Genomic DNA, 22,012 nt, shown 5'->3' with positions numbered 1-22,012 from the left:
TGGAATTATTATAAATTCTTCTTTATCCAAATTACTTCTACAAGTATTTTTTGGCTCTTCTTGTTGTAATTGTCGATTAAAATAACAAAGCTCTTGAAAAAATTCATCACCTATTTGGTCATATATGATTTCAATTTCTTCATTGAAATCTAATTTGTTTTTCATCTTCTGAATATCATTGTATAATGATTGCAAATAGCTTAGTTGATACTTCTTTATCGTTAATTCTAAACTTAGATTTTCCATTTTATTTTTAAAGATTTCAATTTTCCGCATAATCATGGACGTTTTTCGATCCAGATCTTGGTATTTAGGTTCAGTCTTTCACATTTTGGAGAACCTTATTTTTATACTCTCGCAACAAAAATTCTTGTTTGTATATTGTTAATATGCGGGAATATGCACCCGTCTTACAATTATTATTTTATTTTGCCTGAATTACTAACAGGGCTTTTTATGTTGCCTGTGTAAATAACAGGACTTTTTATTTTGCCTGTCTAACTAACAGGGCATTTTATGGTGCCTGTATAAATAACAGGACTTTTTATTTTGCCTGTATGACTAACTGGGCTTATATTTTGCATGTATTAAATTCAGGGCTTTTGTTTTGGCTGAGCTCTTTCATAGGCTCGATAGGACCAAATGTAAAAAAACATCCGGCCTACCAATATTTATAAAACAATGTAGTTTCTAACAAACCTTACCGCTGGTGGGGGCAATGAAAGACTTGCATTGAGTGAGAATTTAATTCATTCTCAAATGTTAAAACTAGCTGTGTCAAATATTTCTTACCGCTGGTGGGGGAAAATAAGTGATAGTCTAGCCTTATTGAGAAATTATTTCATTCTAGTTTTATTTGGGTTTTTTACTTACTTCTATAAAAATTTTAGAATTATCTTAAGAACTAATTATAAGTGTATGTGAGTATGTCTATTTGTATATTTTATATGTTGCACGATAAGGGGTTATTTCAAATGCACACAAGCAATTGCCCCAATGTATTTTTATAACCAATAGGTTATCTTGTGCATACATATAAATATGTTTATTTATTAGTAGTTGAGTGCATGCGTGTTGCATATAGATGCATGCGTGCCTCATATAACCCTGTAGTTCGGTACCATTGGGGAAGAGCTAACGATATGACTAATTCCTAATCATTAGAACCAGTTCCATCCCGATTACTCGCAATGTTATTTGACTAACGATTTTTACATTGCAATGTCCTACGAGAGTAATCGAGCGGTGCGACGCTGCATTACCAGTCATTGGTGAAATGACTAGTTCCAAAATCGTTAGTAAATCGCTAATACAGAATCGCTAGCGTTTTCATTACTTCAAAATGGCTAGTGATTTGACTGACTCCAAATCGTTAGTGATTTCGTTAATTCGAAAGGCTTGGCTGAAGGGCTTGGCGCGGTTGATTCTCTGGCGATCCAGCGTCTATCCCGGTAGGAATGGACTCTAAAATAAATTAAAATATATTTGTTATTAACTGTTTTAATTAAAAAGCTTGTCCTGTTCTTACCAATAAGGGCGTCGAAAAAAATTTTAAAGCTTTTGAGCGAATTTTTGCCCAACACTCCATCAATATTGTACTGCATGGCCAATTCGTCCGTTATAATATTCTTCAGGTTTTTCACCACCCCAGAACCCTGGACAATTTGAGTCATACATTTGATCTGCAAGAAAGTAAAGGGGTTGAAACGGTAAAAATTAAAAAAAAAAATCGAAATTTACTGAAACGTATTTTTAATAAGGAAATCGAAAGAAAAAATATTACTTACGTAGTTCTTCTTTCCGATAAAATCCTGCAAAGTAGCACTTCTAAACTTTTAACGACGCAGATGTCTCTTACCTAAAATTTTTTTGTTATCTTCATTTGTCTTTATTTTTTATTATTATAACTTCTTTATTATTATTATTTGTTTTATTTCACTTGCAAACTTTTTAACGCTAATATTATATTGATTGATTATTATAGTATTAATGTATCTTTGATAATTTACTTTACACTTCACTTTTTTAATTTTTTATTCGACTTTAATTTTTTCACAATAACAACACTAAACTAATTTTTTTTATTTAAGGAATGTCTGTTCTTTATTGACCTTTTTCGACTGTTCTTCAACTACAATTGACACTAAAGATCTAAACAATTTAGTGTAAAAATAACAAAGGCAGACTGAGCGATCGATCGAACTACAATTCCTGCGAATTTCTGCAGGAAAAGGACGGGACACTATATTTCTGTTGAATTTTGATCTGCTCGCACATTGTTGCGGGCAATTGCAAAATTTCTTGTAAATTTGAAAATTAAGAGATTTAGTCGTCCACTTGTACAGTAATCCCCGCTTAAGTGCACCTTCTTAACATGCAAGACCTTTGAGCCTTTGAGACACTTAAAACGAAGGCATTTAAATGAATCCCGCTTAAGTGCCTCGAGGTACTTACCAAGCTTTTTCTCAAATACTTCGATCTAATATTTTTTCTTTTAGAATGAAAGTCACATTTATTTCTTATTAATAACAAAAATACTTATCAATAACAATAAACATGAAAAAAAAATATTACAAAACTTCCCTTTGACAATACTCATCGCATTCAATAAATATTACAGGCATTTAACCGGGGATATACTGTATATTATCAGTAAATCGCACACTTTCCGTTCAATCGGAATAATGTTGTTATTGCAATTTCATATACGCATTGAGTTTCGTTTTTTAGGGGTGGGTTTTTTCGGATTCGATGCCTCGTTGTATTACAAATCATTAGCGAAAAGACTAACTACCGGTAATTCATGAAATCGCTAGTAGAATTCGCGCTCTGGTAATCGCTTGACACCAGCCGAACTACAGGGAAATGTATGTGTGTTGCATGTATGCGTGCAACATATAATGTATGTTTATTGCATATTAATTCATATATGTTTATGTGTTTATTTATGTATACAAATTTATGTTTTATATGTAGCTCCTCGGATTTGCTAAGGCATAAAAAAATGCATGTTCAATGATATTTGAACACTTCTCGTTCAGGAAGACTTAAAACTGCGGTTTGTGTTCCTGCATATGCTTTCCCAATATTCTTAATCGAACCTTCAACAAAATTGAGCTGTTCAAAATGTGAACAGATAGCTTGGGTTATGTCTTCTTTTGTCGTAACTTCATCTAAGTCACGAATTTCAACCACTTTCTCCTGTGTCAAGACTTTTATTTCCGCTTTATTGCCCAGAACTTTGCATATTTCTTCCTTGTAGTCCTTAGCACTTCCTTTTTGCGCTCTCATTAGCTCTAGAAGGATTTCGCCTTTAGCTGTTTTCCTAATTCGAGACACGTTCTCACCCAATTGTTGTAGCGTGATATCTTTCTTAACCGCTTTAAGTATATCACTATACGACATGTCACCTGTTTTTGCGATAACCAGGGCATCCGGTTTTGGAGGGGGCCTGTGGATACTCTTTCTCTTTTCTTTCGTTGTCTTCTTATTGTACTTAACTGTAACCCAATTTCCATCTTTAGGAGTTTCCTTTCTTTTAACCCGAGAGGGGCTCAAGCTCGAGTTTTTCCCGTGTACGATTTCATCCACATTGCTTGACTCTACTTCATGAGAGGTTCTACTTTTCTTTGGGGGTGTTTTTCGGGTTTGTTTTTCTGCCCGCATTCTTTTGGGTGTCGCCTCTGCAGCACCTTTAGCAAGGGTAGGAGTTTGATCAGCTTTCTTGGAGTTGGTATTTTGCTCTTTCGCACGAGTATACATTCTCGAAATTTCGCTTAGAAGCTCCCTCATGCTATTATTTATTTACCGTTGAGGTGGACGCATCAAACTTATAAGCTTATTTATATTTTCTCCTAGATCTGCCATATAGTCCCTAACAATTTGGACTGTTTCCACAGGTGGCGTACTACCTAGTTGTAACGAAGGTGGCGACGATCTTGCTCGTGCAGGCCTACCCATAAAGATTGCCTTTTCGGGTGTCCGAGCTAATTTCGATCCTCGCTTAAAGGGGTCTACTGCTACGTTTTCAATCATGCTTGTGGCATTATCTGATACGCTGGCCAAGTGTGCCACCACCGTATCATTGCAGTCATTGGATCTCGACGGCCGGGAGCCTGCTTGCTCACTCCCTAAAACCGCCGGCACTGGGCTTTTTATACCCTGCACCGCTCCTAACTTGGAGACAGACGCTGACCAATAAGCCGCTCGTTTCGAAACAGACGCTTTTGGTTTTTTTTGAAAACACTTAGTTTGAGGGCGGTGTTAATTCGCCCTGTCACAGAATTTCACTGGGCATTTACAGCCTTTTGAGCTATACCCTCCATATCTGCCGCTTTTGGTTGGGGACTGCTTATTAAATATTCGCAGCTAACCTGCATATCTGTAGGCCGTTCAGCTATCCACCACCGTGCTGACCCCCACAGTAGCCTAAGCTAAGCCCTGTGTAATAGTAGATGTGCCAATGACATATTCGACACATTTGTTTAGTGGTTCAAATCTTATCGGTGGTGTTAACTTGTATGTATGTTTGTATATGCGTTGGTTTGTTTTTTGTCAGTCTGACCGATGCGTTTGCTATTGCGCAAATGAAGGTATTCCTGGGTTATGTGTTTATACAAATATATGTACTTATGAATGAATGAATATAGAAGTATAAATGTAAGAACTTAGTAGAACGCGTACGTGTATGATGCTACATACATACGATTGATACATATGAATATATGTATATCGACTTATGGTATATGTTTGTATTTTTATTTTTCGCTGCTACGTGTAAGCAAAATGAGGTGGAAGAAAAGTGAAAAATTGCATACTATTATAACTTCAATTATGCGGAATATGAAGGACAGTTTTATTTTTTTATTATTTTTCATTTATTTATTTATTATTAAATTTCTCATTTATTTATCATAGGAGTAAAAAAATATATATATAAATAGAGAAAATATTTAAATTAAAATAAACAAATTTATGTAAATACATTTTAAATAAAAAAAAATTGCAAAAATAATAATTATCTATAGGACGAAATTACCAATAATCAAATGAATAATAATTAATTGGAAATAAAATAAAATATAATAAAAAAAAACAAAGTCAAAAAATATATTCATATTTCATGCAGGATTTGAACTCGAACAAAATATTTGGAGTTTCAAAATGTTGGGTTGCTAAGCACACAGCGCCAAAGTCAATTTTCAACCAACGCATTTATTGTGATATCCTCTACGCAATTTCTCCACCACTTTATGAAGGAACACGACAAACTACACCTCATTAATAGAGAAAATAGAGAAAATGAAAAATATCTAATTAGAAATCACAGAATTGTGTGCGAATTTATGGTTGATGAAGTGGCAAATTCGTAAATCGTGTGCGATTAATAATTATTTGTTTGCAATACACATTATACTAATTTCCCTTATGCGCATATCAAAGAACATCTGCGTGGGCAATTTTTATAGAGTAGTTCCCTTATAGCGTGGTGTAGTTTCTCTGATGCATACATTTTCTATTCCCATGTTTCTTTATATTGTGGTGTACACAATTGCTCAGTTCCCTTATAGAGTGGTAAACATTGGCTTGCTTCCCCTTTTGAATGGTGTGTTCCTTTATAGTGTTCGAAATTTTTTCGATGTTCCCTAATGTCAAATAACATTTTAGCACAGCTAACATTTGCTCCTTCTTATTATTATACGTTCTTTGGTAAAGTTTAGGCTTTTATGATTTAATATATTTGTTTAATAATAAAATAATTAAAATGAAGAAATGAGCACCAAAATGCATATTTTATGAAAAAATGGACGACATTCTCAAAATGTAATGTTCCAGAGTTCTCACTGAGTATCTTTCCTTTCATGCTCACCTACATAGTCACAATTCCTCTCGTGCCGACCACTGGTCTGGACCTTTAAGTGCTGAACACATAGACGACGACAAGCGACGAGCGACATCTGTCAAATATTAAAACACACGCGTTCTTATCGGCACTGATTTTTAGACAACAGCACGACTTCACCACAAAAGGGTTGAAGTCTTCGCTGTCGCCAAATTAGAAATGTTTCTAATTTTGCCGACGACAATGGTCGCTGTAGAGCTGCCACTAATATGTGAAATGTAAAATTATTCAAAGTTATTTAAAACAAATAAATCGCCAATTTTTACAATTTTTGCACAAATAATTTCACTTTAAACTAAATATGTAAATTTTATTGATGTGAAAGATTTTAGTACGGCAACAATGAAATTGCTGTTTGATATGTCGCTGCCGTCTTCAAAATGTTCAAGACGCTGGCTTCAAAGCGACATTTGCAATCAGCCGTCGTCTTTGTGTTCAGTACATTACACTCTATCATTCAGTCGTTGTCGAACCAGCAATGAATGAACATCGCGTATGGCCAGAGATAAAGATACGCAATACTATTCCAACTGTCAAAAGATTAGTAGGTTTTGACGTTTCGCAATTGGGAAACTGGAAGGGCCAGATTGAAATGTTGCCAAAAAAATTATACGAAAGAGGCATTTTTATCAGCCGTGGAAGATCACTTATAAGAACTTAAAACAATAAATACAAATGGAAACACGAAATTTTAAAGTATTTGAAGAAATTTCGGGAAATAGGGAAAATAATAAAAGAATGTATTAATTGAATTAATGTATAATTATTTAGCACTGAAAGTTCGAAAACCGGTTGTATGTATGTGATTGGCGTTCAACCGTTTAGCCGGTTATTGCCGAATCGATGAGAGCGCGCCACTCCTCTCTTTCCTTCGCAGTTCGGCGCCAGTTGGAGATTCCAAGTGTAACCAGGTCGCTCTCCACCTGGTCTCTCCAACGGAGTGGAGGCCTTCCCCTTCCTCGGCTTCCTCCGGCGGGTATTGCATCGAACACTTTCAGAGCTGGAGTGTTTTCGTCCATTCGGACAACATGACCTAGCCAGCATAGCCGCTGTATTTTTATTCGCTGAACTATGTCAATGTCGTCTTATAACTCGTACAGATCATCGTTCCATCGTCTGCGGTATTTGCCGTTGCCAATGTTAAGAGGACCATAAATCTTCCGAAGAACCTTTCCCTCGAAAACCCCAAGAGTCGTCTCATCGGATGTTGTCATCGTCCAAGCTTCAGCGCCATACATCAGGACGGGAATAATAAGCGACCTGTAGAGTTTGATTTTGGTTGGTCGAGAGAGGATTTTACTTTTCAATTGCCTACTCTCTCCAAAGTAGCACCTGTTGGCAAGAGTGATTCTGCGCTGGATTTCGAGGTTGACATTGTTCGTGCTGTTGATGCTGGTTCCCAGGTATACGAAATTATCTACGACTTCGAAGTTATGACGGTCAACAGTGACGTGGGAGCCGAGGCGCGAATGCGCCGACTGTTTGCTTGATGACAGGAGATATTTCGTCTTATCCTCATTCACCTCCAGACCCATTCGCTTCGCCTCCTTATCCATGCTGGAAAAAGCAGAACAAACGGCGCGGTTGTTGCTTCCGATGATATCAATATCATCGGCGTACGCCAGGAGCTGCACACTCTTGTAGAAGATTGTACCTTCTCTATTTAGCTCTGCAGCTCTTATAATTTTTTCCAGCATCAGGTTAAAGAAGTCGCGCGATAGTGAGTCACCTTGTCTGAAACCTCGTTTGGTATCGAACGGCTCGGAGAGGTCCTTCCCAATCATGCCGGAGCTTTTGGTGTTGCTCAACGTCAACTTACACAGCCGTATTAGTTTTGCGGGGATACCAAATTCAGACATCGCGGCATAAAGGCAGCTCCTTTTCGTGCTGTCGAAAGCAGCTATAAAATCGAAAAAAAGATGGTGTGTGTCGATCCTCTTTTCAGGGGTCTTCTCCAAGATTTGGCGCATGGTGAATATCTGGTCAGTTGTGGATTTTCCAGGTCTACAGCCACACGGATAAGGTCCAATCAGTTTGTTGACGGTGGGTTTTAGTCTTTCATACAATACGCTCGATAGAACCTTATGGGCGATATTGTGGAGACTTATTCCACGGTAATATGCGACAGATTGTGGTATCTCCTTTTTTATGGATTGGGCAGAGCACACTGAGATTCCAATCGTCAGGCATGCTTAGTAGGCAGTCTGTTTTGTACCAGCTCGTTTTTTGTCGTTGCCGAAATCCAATTGTTCGGCTGCAGCGGTACGCAGTGAGTTTGAGATGCCGTTCCATAGTTCCATTATACCAAGATGCTGATGAGTGCTCTAAGAGAGCAGGAGTGTAAATCGAGTAGAGTATTTCGTGGCTGTATTTCTTGTGCTAAAATCTGGTACTACAGACAACCATATTTCGGGCCCCAGCGAAGTCAATCAGACAAGGCCGTTTGGCGATGTTTCGTCATGGAGGCTGTATTTTCCGATTGTTGTGCCAAAGACACCTTCTTTACCCACCTTAGCGTTGAAATCGCCAAGAACGATTTTGATATCGTGGCGGGGGCAGCGCTCGTAGGTGCGTTCTAGGCGCTCATAGAAAGTATCTTTGGTCACATCGTCCTTCTCTTCCGTTGGGGCGTGGACGCAAATAAGCGATATGTTGAAGAACTTCGCTTTTATGCGGATTGTGGCTAGACGTTCATCCACCGGGGTGCTAGGACTCGGCGACGGAGTCTCTCTCCCACCACAAATCCAACACCAAATTTGCGCTGCTTTATATGGCCGCAGTAGTAGATGTCACAAGGACCCACTTTCTTCCTTTCCGTCCAACGCACTTCTTGGATGGCGGTGATTTCAGTCTTTAGTCGTATGAAGATATCAACCAGCTGGGCAGAGGCACTTTCCCAATTGAGGGTCCGGAAATTCCAAGTGCATGTCTTAAATCATTATTCTTAAAACGTTTGCAGGGTCGTCATCAAAAAGGGGTGTCTTAACCGAGGCTTTCGTCGATTTTTCATTGGTACTTCGTTTTTATGTGGTAGGTCCCAAACCCTACGCACAACCGCAGAAACGGCTTTGCCTTCTCACTTTAGCTCGCCAACCGGCTTTCTGCGGTAAATAAAGTGAATTAATATGTATCAACTTGCAAATAATACTTTTTATTTTTTTTCTTATAAGTGATCTTGCACGGCGGTTATAAATTTCTCCGTCGCATTATTTTTTGGCAACATTTCAATCTGGCCGTCCCTTTTTTTCCAATTGCGAAACGTCAAAACCTCCCCATCTCGACAAACTGTCAAAGTTTACGTTGTTTTGACGTTTGATGTTGCGCTCTCACTTCTAGTGAGATGAGAGTTGTACATCTCTGTTTTCGACCATATATATATGGCAATAAAGTTAAAATAATACCAGATAATTGTCCAATAAAATATTTAGTTAATAAATATAACGGAAAGGATTTCTCTCACCGCCATCAGAGGTGGTTATTATTACAGAAATACAATTTTGAAATAGAATATGTAAATGGGAAAAATAATGTTGTATCTGATTTCTTAAGAACTCACCAAAAATAAAAGAATGTAACGACAATGAATTAAACCTGGAATTATCAGAAACAATTCATTCAGCAGAGGAAGAACTGCTTGAACATTTTACAATTAAAGAATAAATTGTAAATATAAACAAAATTCAAATAATATTGACATATAGCTCTAAAGCTCAAATGCAAATACTCCATGGAAGAAAAATAATTGAAATAAACCCAATGGATGATGAAGAAGAAAGCAAGGAAATATTAAAAAGATACATAAAAGATCAAGATCAAAGACCCTTATATAATTATCCTTAAAACGTTTGCAGGGGTCGTCATCAAAAGGGGGGTGTCTCATCCGAGGCTTTCTTTTTCGATTTTTCATTGGTACTCCGTTTTTATGTGGTGGGTCCCAAACCCCACGCACAACCGAAGAAGCGGGTTCGCCTTCTCACTTTAGCTCGCCTTCAAACGGATGTTTGTTAGCTACCCAGAGGATACTTGGTCTAAAACCGGAAGTCGTGAGCTGCGTGAAACATGTCGAGAAGAATCGTTAAGTATATACAAATTATTAATCGTAGTAAATGTTGGGTATTTTAATTTAAAAAATTATAAAGCAGTAAACTTTATGTAATTTAATTTTTTTGCTCTATTGGTTTGCGAGATATGTACAAAAAACTTAGTAGGGGGCGGGGCCACGCCCACTTCCCCAAAAAAATTTATCCAAATATGCCCCTTCATAGTGTGATCCTTCATACCAAATTTTATTTCCATAGTTTTATTTATGGCTTAGTTATGGCACTTTATGTGTTTTCGGTTTTCGCCATTTTGTGGGCGTGGCAGTGTTCCGATTTTGTTCATTTTCGAAAGCAACCTTCCTATGGTGCCAAGAAATAAGTGTGCCAAGTTTCATCAAGATATCTTAATTTTTACTCAAGTTACAGCTTGCACAGACGGACGGACGGACGGACAGACAGACATTCGGATTTGAACTCCACTCTTCACCCTGATCACTTTCGTATATATAACCCTATATCTAACTCGTTTACTTTTGGTTGTTACAAACAACCGTTATGTGAACAAAACTATAATACTCTCTTTAGCAACATTTGTTGCGAGAGTATAATAATACATATATATAAAAGCATTATATTTTGTGTTCATACATGCATACGTATAATCCCACCATACGTCTTGCTCGCTGTGAAGTCAGCAAGCAACTGACCTTACATCGCTTCTATGGTCAAGAATGATGGAAGACAAGATTACGTATACAGTTAGCTTTTTTGAGTTTAACCAAGAATGATAGAAGACAAGATTACGACAGGCGTTTACAGTTAGTTTTTTTGGGTTTTTAGTTCCTATTGAGTGACAACTTTCACGACCCCGAACACGCGAGCAAAACAAAATTGCACAGTGGTACAAAACAATGAAACCAAAACAAAGAGCTGTAGTCAAGGCTAGTGATTAATTATTATTTAAAATTCTAAGTGCAAAATGTATTAACTTGAAAAAGAAGTCCGCAATGGCGGAATTAAACAACAATAGTACAAAACAGTCGTTTATAAAAATTTTTTTTCACTTTTCCAAACAACAAAAAAGTTGGCAAAATGGCGAATTTTTTGTAACAAAACATATAATTTTAATTATAAATATACATTATTATATTGGATCATTTTATAAATGAAGATTTTAAGAATTACGTTCATTGTGATATTTTATCTGCACATTATTCAATTTGGTTCGCTATGTTTCACATTTCCGTTTTCCATTTGACAATTCTTCTGTTGCCTATTCCCATTCGTGGGTCGTGAACGCTTCAGCCTGTCGTAATCTTGTCTTCTATCATTCTTGAGTTTAACTGTTGAGTGACGCACTCACGACCCCCAAACACGGGAGCAAAACAAAAAACGAAAGAAAAACTAACAAATTGCACGGTAGTACAAAACAATAAAACCAAAACATAGAGCTGAAGTCAAGGCAAGTGCTTAATTATTATTTAAAGTGAAAAATGTATTAACTTGAAAAAGAAGTCCGCAATGGCGGAATTAAACAACAATAGTACAAATTGGTATATGTATATAAAGTTTTCACTTTCCAACCAACCAAAAAGTTGGCAAAATGTCGAACTTTTTGTAACAAAACATATAATTTTAATTATAAATATGCATTATTATATTGGGTCATTTTATAGATACCGATTTTAAGAATCACGTTCATTGTGATATTTTATCTGTACATTATTCAATTTGGTTCACAATGTTTTACATTTCCGTTTTCCATTTGACAATTATTCTGTTGCCTATTCCCATTCGGGGGTCGTGAGAGCGTCACTATGTCGTAATCTTGTCTTTTATCATTCTTGTTCTATGGTGTAATAATGATTGCAAGTACGTGTGTTTCACACGTACACTCAGTGTGCGCTCCGCGGGCAATGGACTGCCGATCACTGATATACACATGTATATCAAACATTTTGACCTAAAATTAACATCCATATTATGTATCGATAAAAGCTTGAGTTCAGTCGCCTTCAGGCTAAGAGAGGCTACTGGCGAATATGATCACCTCGCCATTTTTTGCATATTATCTATTACTAGCAACCCTCATTATAGTATTCAAATATGTCAAAAGCAGGCTACTGATCAAGACCAGTTTCTTCATTATAGATTGTAGTTTTGAGTAAAGCAGTATAATATATTCAGAGTGCGAAGAAATTGTAAATACAAATAAAAAATGTATTTATATTAATATATAATTGAATGAGTTGCTTTTTAAATATTATTTAAAAAAATGCAAAACTATGGAATGGCTTTGAAGCCGATTCAGGTCACATCATAGGACTGGAGAAGAATAGCAGAAGCTAATATTTTCATAATAATAGTTTTTTTTGAGCAATTTGTAAAATTTTATTTACTTCTGAGGTATAGATATTAATATACAGATGTTGCAGTACTTTTTAAGGTGCTGGAATGTGCACATATGTTCCATTCATACATCAGGAAATTCTGTTTGATTGCTTATTATTCATTATTTTATATGTATTTTGCTCTTATACACTTATGCTAAATTTTATATGTTTTTGGCATATTTTCTGTTACATAAATGTGGCCACTTCTGTAAGAATCACTGACATTGTATTTAAGTTGTGAAATTTCGAAGTCATTCCCTTGACCTTTCTGATAGCTACCTTCAGCAAAGAATCGTATCAAATCTTCAGAATTGTTGAGACGGCAGTTGATCGGTTGATGGATTTAAAATGCGGCCAACAAGTATGAAAATGCTTTGTTTGATCTATTTGAAAATATACAAAATATAGTAAACATAACATGTAACAACATTTTAATCCATAGCGTACTTCATAAGTGAAATATCCAAAGGACTGGAACGATCTCTAATTAGCCGTCGAATTAATGCGACATTCAAGTTTTCTTCCCGACTCATGAAAAATAATTAATAACTACTCATTATAGTTCTTTTTTATATTTTGATTCAAATAAAATATTTTTGTTTAAGTATTTGTATTTTTAACTACAAAAATTGTCACTCACATTTGAACAATGCTGCCAAATACTTTCAAAATAATTGCGAAAAATGTAAACTCAGGGCTGTTATCTGCGTATTCTTGGCAACTGAGACAAATAGCTTATCCTAATAAAAAATCTAGACTCAGTAGCCAAGGCTACTACAATGGCGATTATTCGCCAGTAGCTTTACACAATTGCGGTGTAAAACATTTTATGATTGAAGAAAAGAATAAACATCCCTGCAGAAAATAGGACTACCCTAGATCCAAGAAAGAACTACCTATTTTAACGACAGTACTAGTTCTAGCTTAATACCTAGGCAATGCGTTCAAATGTCCACTTTAACAAGGAGATGTCATTGGCGGTGGCAATTATCGCCCACTACTCGACTTTCACCGGTTCCGCAGTGGACAGTTGTGAGGTATCCTACGGTATACATTTTTAAGATAGTCTCAAACTAGTGAATTAAAAACTAAAATAATCCTCATTAAAAACATTAATTTTGAATTAATTTTGGAATTTATTTATTTACGAAAAAACGTCGTATATATATTTATACATGCTGGTACACATTTATTGTTTTGTGTCAAAAAGGTTCACATTTGTTCAATTTAATAAGTACATGTTTTATATGAAAAAGATAACATGACTTCAGTTGAACAAGTGTACATGTTTTTATGAAAATGAATGAAAATGAAAATCAAATTATGGAGTTTTTGAAAGGGACACCATTTTGAAATTTCTCTTTTTCTGCATCCTAATAACCTTCCGTAGGTGATCCTCCGCATCAAATACATTGGGTAATTGTGAAATCGAATCTATGTATTGTATGGAGAGAATGCATTAATTATATATGCAGATTTAATTGATTTAAAACTAATATTACTTACCTAGTAGGGCAGCATAAAACTTTTCATAGAGCTTTAACCTTTTTTTTCATGTGTCCCATCTACATTGCGGCTTAAAACTATACTATCGCTCAGGATGTTAAACAAAATAAAGAAAAAATTACGTTTCGTCAATATTAATTAAAATTAAAATTTCACGAATTTCCATACAAATATGCAGCGGGAAAAAATTGCTATGGGGGCACTCACTGTCTTTTGACGAATTAATTTCTGCTGGAATACTTTTTGCTCAGCCAGAGGTTCCATTATGGCCTTATTTTCCCTAAATAAGGTATTTTTATATTATATTATTAAGTCTTTTTTTCTAATTTTTACTTACAATTCTCGAATTTTCCTGTCTGTTGAGACGCACTTGTTAAATTGTAATGTGAAAATGGGATTATCGGTATTTTACAATAATAAATGATTTATTATTTAAGATCGCTTCAAAACCTTTATATAACTTTTTGAATTATTAGATTCTGACATTCCATTCAAAAGATATCACGAGTTAAAAATTTTGAAAAATATCCGCTCGGCGGCTAACTATGCGTTGTAGAGTTGTAGGCGGAGGGGGGTTAAGATCGCTCGCGAGTTTCGTCGACGTCGATGCCAACCACTATCGGCATGACCGATATGAATGCAACTGCAATTCATAAGAACTGCAACAAAGAAATAATGCCGACGTCAACGTTAACCACCTACCCCAAAACACTTAAAGTCAATTGGTCTACCTAAGTATTTTCCCTTTTTTTGTTACCGCAACAATGTTGCGACCACACGAAATATGCATATCATATCTCGAAACAAACCAAGGCACTTACATTGAATCACATTGCATTTCCGCTGCACATTTAATATGTTCAATCGAATATTGCGATAACCAAATACAAATAGCAATTAACGTCACAATAAATAGTGCAACATAAACATTTGAGGGAATGCACTTGATGTAATGTGAGAAGTAGGCCACTTGACAAATATCGTCGCAACTACAAGTGGTTGCGCCAAAATAATAATAAGAAAAGAAATAATATATTTTGTATTAGAAAATAGAACTTAGCTTAAGAAAATATGGGAAATAAAAGATCAGAAGAATTTTGACTATCAATCAGGAAAGTCACGTCTTTGCATATAGAAAAAGAATTATTGAACCGAAGTTCAATATACGGATAAAATATTAAATTTATGAACTCGGGGTTCATAAACACAACTCGCGCGGTCGGCTCCTTACTGAATGGTCGTGTGCGGAATTAAAAAAAATTGTCGCTTGATAATATATAATTTAAAAATGAATTTCTGTTCGTTTGTCCCGCAAAAAAACGAAAACGGCCAAAACGATCTGGCTAATTTTAGTCTTGAAATATTCGTGGAAGGCCAGAAAAAGATTAGAAAGTGAGTAAGTATGGAAAATTGCGAGGAAGATTGCAATAACAGAACTTTATATGAGTTGACAACAAAATAAAAAAAAATAGAAAACAAAAAATAATAATATTTTGAAGGTAGTCATTGTTGCTTTGTTAAAATATTTTTGTTATTGTTCAATTGTATAAGGTTTGTCGATAGCCCAAAACAATTTGTAACAAATAAGGAAAGGCTAAGTTCGGGACCAACCGAACATTTTATACTCTCGCAATTTATTGATGTAATTTTATTAAGATATCACACAATTTGACCTACATATATATTCGGCATAAAGTCCAATAGAAAATCATCATATATAGTATATGAGGGCTGATGTAATTCCAGAACCAATTTCACTCATTTTCACCACCAATTTGGCACCTGTTAGTAAGCAAACAAACGACACATTCGGCCTTGAAATCACTCCTAAATGGCAAATTAACGAAACACCAGTCGGCAAAATCGCCTGTACAGGACTTTAAAAGATCTTGATTGTCGATGAACGTTTTTGGTGGAGCCAGGATTCTGTTAGCGGGTGATTTACGCCAGACTCTTCCAATTATTCCTGGATCAACTGTTACTGACGGCCTGATCGCATGCCTAAAATCATTTAATTGGTGTCGACACATAAAGAATCGCCAATTAACAACTAACACATGAGTGTTTTTGCAACAATATCAAATTACGATTGTAGAATCAGTTGGAAATGGTAGGGTCGCAGTTAACACCTCGATAAATTAATAGCATTTCCAACAGATTTCCGTCACTTCATTGACTCGAAAGAGAAGTTTTCCTGACATGAAACCTCAATATGATAACCATAAATGACTGATTGAATGTCCTTTATTGGTGGTAAAAAAAAGATATCGATGATCTTAATGCGACAATTTAGAATTTCGGTCCAAGAGAGTTGACACAGCTACAAACCAGGATGACGTAGTCAATTATCCCAAACTATTTTAAATTGCCTGTACTATCACCACTCACTTTGCAATTAAAAGTAGTGTGAGTTGTCATCATGCTGGGTAACATAAATCAACCTCGAGTAATCAATATCGTCGCCGAAGCCAAGATTGGAAGAACTTAATTTAATGTATACCTTAGCCACAAAAACGTGTGGCCGGGTCTGCTAGTTATTAATATATATGATATAAAAAACGAAAAATTTCAAACTTTTTTTTAAACTATAAAACAGAATTTAATATTATTTATATGTCATTTTACTATTTTTACCAGTAAATCCTATACATTTGAGTTTAACTGAAAGAAATGTTTTTTTTTTAATAGTCAGTAGCATTGCCCTTATATTTTGAAACTAAATTGAAAACTAAGTGGCTTAATTTCATTGAATAAACGAATGACTGTGGAATAGTTATGTAAATATTGACCAATTCTTGCTTTATGGGTAATTTAGGTGACTTACTGTCTCCGTCTGCTTTCCGTTTTGCAAAGCAGGAGCACGGAGGATCCCCCAGAGATCCTTAATAGGATTTAGGATCGAACTCAGTGGTGCACATTGTAATACGGGAATTTTCCGGTCTTTAAATATGTTCTTCGAGTGGATTGAGCGTTATTCTTCTGATATGTCAAGTTATGTGTCATAAATATTGCCAGCAAATTGTATTAACTCGCTGCTCAAAAGGTCTACATAAATATTAGCATTTATTTGAGTGGATATAAAACACTTACTTTCCACTGCAGCAAATTGCAGCCTATGAAATCAAGGCCAAATTTAATTTTGTTTTCGTCAATAAAAACTATATTCTATCACTCGTCAGAGAATTAATATTTATTTGCAAACCTCAAATGTGCTTTATTGCCCCTTTCTTTAGTGTTGGTTTAGGTACCATGGAAGTGTGTTTGAGAAACTTATTTTTATGTATAATTGGAAAAATTATATTTCTTGTTATTTGCAGTATTAAATTGGTCCTTATTTGACCGCTACTTATCGAGTCCGCAACAGCTAGCCGTCGAATCATCCTTTTGCACCGATCATCAATGATGTTTTTCGTCCGGTGCGTCGCACCGTACTATAATTAGGAGGGTTTTGAAGAAATTTAACAGACAGTGTCGATATCGCATTGGTCTAGACACATTTTGGAACCGCTTTCATGCATTGTGTGACACTATCAGTAAGAAAGATCAGCTACATTGATTTTGCATATATAAATATGTGCTATGCAATACCCAATTCACAAGCACATTCTTAATGTAACGAACAACGAACGAGAAAAGTATGCATTTTCGTTGCATAGTAACGGCAACATATGAACCTTTTATTCCACATTTACCGACAAATATAAACAAAAGCAGAAATGCACATATAAATATTTGTATGAGGTGCAGGTACACATTTCATGTGTTTAAAAAAAAGTTTACACATAATACATATATAAGAGATTCTTTTTGCTGACCATACATAACGTACTTCAAATTGTGTACTAGTTCATTACAATCCAGATTACTATTATATACAGTATAAACAAAAGTAAATCGGATTATAACCACGCCCACCTAATATACAAATGTTGTCTTGAACATTACTAAAAATGCTTTAATTCATTATAAAGATGGTACAGAAGTGCTGCACTCAAAATGGTATACAAAATTTGAAATGGCGTGGTTCCGCCAACTTATGGTTCAAAATCCATATCTCCGAAACTACTCGACCAATTTCAATGAAATTCGGTGCATAATATCTTCCTAGCTTCCCAATGATATGTTGTGAAAATATTCCAAATCGATTCACAACCATGCCTATTTCATATATACGAGAACTTTGAAGTCGGCCTGAATAGTTTACTTTACAATATGTAAAGTAAGCACTAGTGAAGATATCGGAACAGAACTTTGCAAATATACTGCATTTAAAGAGTGGCATCGCCCTTCTAAAAATCGTCGAAATCGGTTTTCAAGGCCCCATATATCGAACATGAGGACCCCGGTGTTTCTAACCTAATATTAGGGTTTCCAACTTTCCATGGACTTTATACCATAAATATGAAGAATATGTGGGTCAAATTGTCTATTATATAATATTGAATAAATAAATTGCGAGAGTATAAAATGTTCGGTCACAACCGAACTTAGCCTTTCCTTTCTTGTTATTATTAATTTTTTTATTATTTTAAAACACAACTATTAATTTTCCAACTTCATTCGCTATTTTAAATGTTAGTAATATAATTAATAATTGTGTGTTTAATTCGAAGTGTACTATCGATTGGTTGGCATGAGAGGAACTGTGACTGTGAAGGTGAGCGCGAAAGTGAGTACATTAAACTGGAATTTTTGTACTTATTTAGTTGTTTTTTTATAATTTTAATTCATTTACTAAACGAAATATTATATATAAGACTTTAACTTCAGTGTCTTTACATAACTTACAATATTAAATGTAATACATGACAAGTTGTCAGTTGCGTTAAGTTTCTGATCAGTGTTCGTTTAGCATGATCACTGTAATCCAAACTCTTTATCATAAAAAAACGTAATTATTACCCGATATCCACTTCTCTCAAGTTTAGCAGTTTATAAAATATGTAGTGTATTAAAAAAAAATTTAATCACACGATCTGCTTAATTATTGTAAATTTTTCGACTAACAGCATAATAGCAACATCTGCAGTGCCATAGAGCACGTGGACTAATTATATTATATATCTGGCAGATTTTACTAAAGTTATCGCTTTGCAAATAACATAGAGAGATATGTAAGGAGATTTATACATACTATATATACTATGTACATACATCTGGAAATAAAAAACCCAGTTATCCTCTCTCTTTTGTTCTATTCTAACAAACATTGTAGTGTAAGCCGTGAATAGGTTAATATTTTGTTGGCAAAATAATATTTTTTGGCTTTAGATTAACGCCAGTCCCATTTCCTTTGTGCTATTTGGAGAAATTACAAACTGATGTAACTAAGTTACAAAACTTGGCACTGGGGATCACATTCTGCAGGTTTTCTATTTCATAAAGTTTGAAAAGAAGGCACTAATAAGAAATTAACCAAGGTGAAAGTTTTCGATTTGACAATTCTTCTTCAATAACTGTCCTGGTTACGTTACTAATGTCGTAATCTTGTATTCTATCATTCTTGGGTAAAAGTATGGTTCTGAAAATTTGCGTTTAAACAAAATGTCTCTTGCAAAAAGGATTTGCTGTCGTCGGTACACTGCGTGTAAGAGGAAAATGTGCACTTTCCACTGAACAGATTATTTGGCTTCCTGGTAGACAAAGTAGACAAATATGTGTTAGTATTGTCAACTCAACTTTACATGCAAGTATAAGCTCTAAACAAATTGAAATTGGCAGCTATCCGCTATTCAGGGGACTTAACTGCATAAACAGCTTAAACAGTCGCAATTTATTTATTCAACTTTAAACGGTTAGGAACGATTCTTTTGCATATGGCTCAAGCAGTTCTCGACTTCTTGTCTTAGACCAAGTATCCTCTGGGTAGCTAAAATGTGAAGGCGAAGCTTGGGACCCATCTCTTAAACAAAAACTTGCCCCAATGAAAAAGTAACAACAGCCTCGCATAAGAGACCCCAATGTTGATGAGGATCACTGCACCTAGCAAACAATTTTAACGAAAAAGTCAATATACCGAACTGACCTAACAATTCATGTGTTCGTTATTTCGGAATACTACTATATACTACACCAGCCCCTTTAGTGGCTAATGTTTTAAAGAAAAAGTTGTTTATATTGTTACGTATCAAGATATTCAACACATCTTATTTTTATATTACTTACGTTTCCACATCTTATTATCATATTCCATACGTTTTACAACACTTAATCCTTAAGTCTACACTTATTTTTCTCCAATTCCATCCTCCATTCGCTTGTATGATCTAGATTCTAGAATGTAAGCTTTTCATGTAACAGTAAAGAAGAGTTCTTATTTGGAATTCACCGTATAAAGAACATATTATATTTGGCGCAGTCGGTAAACAACTAGTCTCGCGAATTCAAAAGTAAATTTTGAAGTGCTTGCTAATGAAAAAATAGCAAATCAAAAGTAAATTTTGATAAATATTATTAAATTAGTTCGATAAAAATTAAATACAGTTTAAAAACCAAAAAAAAAAAAAACGCTTCTAAACCACATCAAACTAAAAAATTAAAAATAATTGTTAATATCGTGAGTTTCTCAATATTTGAAAAATATAATACAAAGCACCCACGCTTTTTAACCAAAAAAACAAATATGTTTCGTTAATTATTTTTGTCAGCATATATTAAGAACTATTTAAAATAAATAAAACAATTAAGGAAAGCCTATTATTGAAGAAATTTTATTTACATAACACATAAATTTACCCATAAATTCGGCATAAAGTTTAAAAGAATAACGAAAATCGTCATATATAGTACATGAGGGCTGAGGTAATTCCTGAACCGATTTCATTCATTTTCACAGCAAGGTCCACTACATCCAAGACTATATGCTCACTTAATTTTGCTAAGATATCTCACATATTAAACAATACATATATGCGGAATAAAGCCCACCGTATTTTTGAAAAACCTATAATTTGGTATATGGGAGCTAGGGGATGTTACGACCCGATTTTAATAATTTTTGGAACAGAACACTATTAGAAGAAAACAATTTCCTCTGAATTATATTAAATGATCTGAGAGATTTAACCATTTTTATACTCTCGCAACAAAAGTTGCTAAGAGAGTATTATAGTTTTGTTCACATAACAGTTGTTTGTAAGTCATAAAACTAAACGAGTTAGATATAGGGTTATATATACCAAAATGATCAGGATGACGAGACGAGTTGAAATCCTGTCTATCCGTCCGTCCGTCTGTCCGTGCAACGGATAACTTGAGTAAAAATTGAGATATCTTAACGAAACATGGGCAAAATCGGACCATTGACACGCCCACAAACTGGCGAAAACCAAAAACCTATAAAGTGTCATTACTAAGCCATAAATAAAGTTATAAAAATTTGGAAATAAAATTTGGAATAAATGATCGCACTAGGAAGGGGCATATTTGGATGTAACTTTTTTGGGGAAGTGGGCGTGACCCTGCCCCCAAATCGGTTATTTGTATATATCTCGCAAACCAATAAAGCTATATAAAGCAAGCTTTCTGCATCGGTTCTCCTACGTACCCCACCACACACTATGAAAATAGTTGAAATCGGATAATAACCACGCCCACCTCCCATATTAGGTTGAAAATTACTTAAAGTGGGTTAACTCACTAACGTAAAACGTCAGAAATACTAAATTTTACAGAAATAATAGTAGAAGGAAATGTAAAATGGGCGTGCTATCGCCCACTTATGGGTCAAAACCATATCTCAGGAACTACTCGACCGATTCGAATGAAATTCGGTATACAATATTTTCTTTACGCCCTGATGACACGTATGGAAATTGTCGAAATCGGACTATAACTTTTCAATGCCATTTCAATTTCGGTAAAACTCTCAGGTATCAGTGTGTTTTCTTATTAAAAATATAGCAATAAATTGCGAGGGTATAAAATGTTCGGTTGCCCCCGAACTTAGCTTTTCCTTCTGTTAAAATTTACCCTTAGGCGCTGAGTTCAACATGTTCGATATCTGGGGCCTTTTTCACAAGTGAAGCCAGAGATGGTATGCACTATTTGTGTAAAGTTTTATTCCGCTAACTTCATTGGTTCCCTTTATATACAGTATAAATTGAAAGAATCTGAAGAAAGAATCAGAATTCAAAATTGAGTTATAAGGAAAGTAGTCGTGGTTGTGAACC

General features: G+C 35.1%; 1 protein-coding gene and 1 long non-coding RNA gene across 6 annotated transcripts in view; one reads left to right on the top strand and one right to left on the bottom strand.

The window, feature by feature from the left end:
• Positions 1–22,012, top strand: part of LOC105220208 (FERM domain-containing protein 8) — a 172,435-nt gene that overhangs the window by 118,073 nt on the left and 32,350 nt on the right. The window lies entirely within an intron of this gene.
• LOC128920556 (uncharacterized) lies at positions 867–2,003 on the bottom strand. Its single transcript, XR_008470647.1, has 3 exons — positions 1,788–2,003; positions 1,529–1,682; positions 867–1,464 (listed from the first exon to the last, which is right to left on the bottom strand). It is a non-coding gene; the product is annotated as an uncharacterized LOC128920556 (long non-coding RNA).

This window comes from Zeugodacus cucurbitae, chromosome 2 (assembly GCF_028554725.1).
Source record: "Zeugodacus cucurbitae isolate PBARC_wt_2022May chromosome 2, idZeuCucr1.2, whole genome shotgun sequence".
NCBI classification, from domain to species: domain Eukaryota; kingdom Metazoa; phylum Arthropoda; class Insecta; order Diptera; family Tephritidae; genus Zeugodacus; species Zeugodacus cucurbitae.
Note: the sequence above shows the minus strand (reverse complement) of the source record. Positions and strands in the feature narration are given on the sequence as shown.